The sequence below is a fragment of the Atta cephalotes genome, assembly GCF_000143395.1.
Source record: "Atta cephalotes unplaced genomic scaffold scaffold00013, whole genome shotgun sequence".
NCBI lineage: Eukaryota > Metazoa > Arthropoda > Insecta > Hymenoptera > Formicidae > Atta > Atta cephalotes.
The window spans coordinates 530,042-534,469 of NW_012130077.1; positions in this window are offsets into that span (position 1 = coordinate 530,042).

The following is a 4,428-nucleotide window of genomic DNA, read 5'->3' on the forward strand; positions in this document are numbered from 1 at the left end:
TTGAGGGTTACCCGCCGAGCGATCTTTGAAGAGTAAGGGGGTGCTCAGGTTCCATCGCTAACATCTTTTATTGTCAAACCGCATATTCGGTGTTTTCACGGTTCTCGTTCTCCCCGTCGACAATGATATGCACGCTTGCTATTATGGGAGAGCAGAAGGAAAGGGAAAGAGGCGAGCGAGCGTAAAACGGAGACGAAGAGAGCCATGCCGCAGGCACAGCGCGACAACAGAGTAGAAAGACGCGTATAAAGGAGACCTCCATTTAGGAATATTGAAAATATTGATTTATTTTAAGTAATGGAGATACGAACGGCGTTGCGATCGTGTTTGTCTGCCGTTGTTGCTCACTCGTAACGCCCATGATTATTCTACAAATTGAACCTTCTGCCGCTGATAACGTCAATTAATTAAATCATTGTATATGTAGGTTTGAATGAATTGCTTTTTCTTATTTCAATCGTATGATACGGCTGTATAATATAAAAAGAACAATGAACACAGTTGGAAGACAAATCAAGTTAAAACTATATTATTACGATTTATTATTATTATTATTATTGTACGATTCTATATATAAACGAGACATCAACAGACAGAAACTGTTTCGAAGACTTACATAAAAATTCGAATTTATGCATACAAATGCTATGTATTAAAACATGATTTCCTCGCTCGATGAGATTTCCAGAAGCTGGAGTAGCGACGCGTTAGAGCAAGATTAATTGATATTACAAACGTTTCCGAGCGATCCGCTCGCATTCAGCGTCGTTCACTGCTCGCGTCGCTCATTTGCGTATCTCCCTGGCGGCGTTATTCTATGTAGTCGACCTACGAAAGCACTCTCCAGAGGCATTCACATCGATGCGATATGGGGACGGCGCGTTAAAAGAGGCCAAGAGCATCGTCGCGATTCTCGCGATCGGCGAGAGTCGATCCCTTGCGTGTGCGCGTCGCACCACAAAAAGAACGAGTACGCGAACGACGCAGTGAAAAGGGAGGAGTAGAGAAAAAACGAGAGGCGATAGGAAAAAAAAGAGGACACGGAAAGCTCACGTCGTCACCGAGTTGTGCATGTAGCATCCACGCAAAGCCCACTCTCGCTCGTGACTGGCGCGCGATCTCTCTTTTTCTCTCGTCAGCTTCGATTCCAATATTCTAAAAACACCCTTTGTCGCACCGAGGCGAAAAGGTGGCTCGCGCCACGTAATACGCCTCGTTACACGCAGACACTTCGCGCTTGTAACGCCACTGCAACGCGTCGATGGAAATTTATCGCTAATAAAAGATTATTCACCGCGACATGAGAAACGGGAACCTCTATAAAACCATTAATCTCATTTCCTCGTTTTTTTTCCTTTTTGACTTGTTTCGCTTTTTAAAGAATAATAAAAAGCAAAAATGTCGCCAGTTAAAGAACATTATATTTCTCTCTTTATTGACTGTGCACATATTATTATAATGATATTTTAATAACGATAAAATAATGATAATAATTCTTTATTGCAATATGACGCAATTATCAGATATTGCGTATGTCGAAATGCAGTATGAACTCAAATATTTTTATGGCTTTCACGAGCACTCTCCCAAGTTCGATATCAATTTTCTAAAAACGCCCTTTGTTGTGTCCGGAAAAAGAATCCACGTCGCGATAACGCGGAATGCTTTTTGACTTCAGCTATGCGGTGACTGTAATCATACTTGGCAGCTCTCTTGCTCGTACTGTGCGCCATATGCTGCTCTAACCACTGCTGCACACTTATCATTCACATATACACTACATAGATATCGGAAATCTTCGCAGCACTCTCATTATAAGGCTGTTGTCAGAGGAATATTATGGATCCTTTATAAAAAAAAAACAGCACTTTTTAGACAATACTTATATGATATTATAACAATATATTAGAATCGTTTAGAACAAATGTAAAAAATTATTTGTTCTATATAATTTTATTCTATTAAAATCCTTGATAAACATACCTATTTACTAAATATTTTCAAACGTCACTTTTAATTATATTTTATATTTAATAACATTTTAAATAATAAATTTTCTTAATTGTAAGATATTTTATGGATATTAGCTAAATCTAACAAGTAAAAAAATTATTCATCGCTTGATAATGCTCGCTTATTAATCGTACAGAGACAATGCGATTCGAGCGATGATAAAAAAGGTAATCTCTTTTATCATCATCTTGCTCGTAATTCCGCGTGTACGGTTATAATCATTTGCATAGCGACATAGAGACCTCAAATATGCTAAGCATCGTGCACACGCATAACGCGTGTTATACGCGAATAGGCGTGTAGACGGTGACACGCGTTGACATTCGTCATTGTTCCGGCTTAATTACACTTTCTTTCAGCGGGACAAAAAAAATTCGCCACTGTCAAACGCGCTGCTCTCTCCCGCGCTTACCTCACACCCCATTCGGTCCGATTCTCGCTTCTACCCCTCGGTGTTGCATCCACGCGAGCAAGGGGTGACGCTCGTGTAAACCGCGTGTATGGCTGTCCGCCGACACCTGTTTACTCCCTACGGACGGTCGTGTGCACGCACGGTGAAACGGTTAGTTTACGGGGGCGACGAAATCGTCTTGTTTGAGCTATTTGCGTTGATTAAAGTGTTTTATTATGTCAATTAATGACGATCGTGATGTAACGCGATGACGACGTAAGGATAGAATCAATTAATATGAGAGAGAGAGAGAGAGAGAGAGAGAGAGAGAGAGAAAGATAGAGAGAAGCTTTTTATGAGGAATCAGTCAAATGAAAAATTTGTCGGTGGAATATTTTTCTGTTAATTTAATACGAATATAATTCTCATACGAGACCATTTCTTTTTTTTTTGTAAAAGGAAATCGTATCGTGATTATTTAAAAAATATAGATAATAATTTAGATTATATTATGTGATTATCACAATTACGAATATTTATGTAGAACAGATTGTGATAGATATAGATAATATGAGGATTAAAACTTCACGTTTATATATTTTATATTAATATTAATATTAATAAAATTAAATATAATTTAAATATGTTTCAGAAGAATTTAATACAAGTGGTACAGAAATATTCAATCTTGCGTACGCATCCATAAACGATGGATAATACGCAAGAGGATATAATACGTCGAAAAATGATATGAGAACGTACGGCACGCGCCGTGTCTGTATGCGTGCCCATACGTGTGTGTTCCTTTTCGCCTTTCGGGCGAGAGAATAATTAAAGGCACAAAAGGGATCGTCCAACGAATTACTCGGCCGGTGTGTTCGGCGGCGCGATTGGACGGTCGTTCTCATTCCGAGATTCTCCTTGAACGCGAGGTCCACGTCAGATGCGGAAACATTCAAAGGGTTTCCGCGGGACGAGATGGGAGGAAAAAACTAATTAACTTTTCGGAATAATTAAGATAAGGCCGTTGGAGATCCGTCCGATCGGCCGACCCTAAGCTAAGCTGTGCACCGCGCTTCCTCTTTGCTCTTCATGGTAGAGGAGCCGAGTCGAATCGGACCGAGGCGAGGGTTCCTCTGGAAATGGCGATCGGTCGATTAAATCGTTTGCATGAGAAGGGAGTAGAAACGCGAGTCTTAAGCGCGCGTAAGAACTACCGTGAAATTATACACCGTGGAAGCAGAACAGCAGTCGATTTTATTATCGGATTAGAACATTCTCTTTCCATATCAAGATATATTAATTATGGAAAATAAATTTCCTTCTGAATAAAAATTATATATGTAATAATATTTAAAATATTTATGCAATGTATCTTAAAAAGGTAGAATTAATTTATGTAATAATATTTATTCTATAATATTTTCTTTTATAGATTCAAGTAATAAGTAGTTGGGAAAGATTATACTATTATTAAAAATATAATCTTGTTAATCTTATGACAATTAAAATATCGCAACTGAAACATTCCGTTAACTTACAAAGGCGAAAACGCAAATCGGGTTGTTGAATTAAGAAAGTCTGGTAAGAATTTCAATAAAATTCTGGCGACGACCAAAATTTGCCGACAAGCAATTAGGGACATTACTATTGACTGACTCCCGATAAAGTTAAATTAAAGTAAAATCAAAGACGCTCGACTCTCGAGGCACTTTGGGATTTTTCTTTTATCGCTAAAGTTAGCTCCAACGCTTCGGCAGCTGCGCGACAAGTTTTCATCTTATCTGTAATCGATTCTCTCGCGAACGTAGATACAACCAGGAAAATCCGAGTCGGAGAGAGAGAGAGAGAGAGAGAGAGAAGAGAGAGAGAGAGAGATAATTCCACTCAACAATAATGCACATTCGCATGATTAACGAACGGCTATCAACAAGACATTTTGCACGATCTACCGCCTCTTACCACATCTTCTGTCTAATTATCAGTGTTGGTAGACGAAGTCCGCCTTTCTCTCTCTCTCTCTC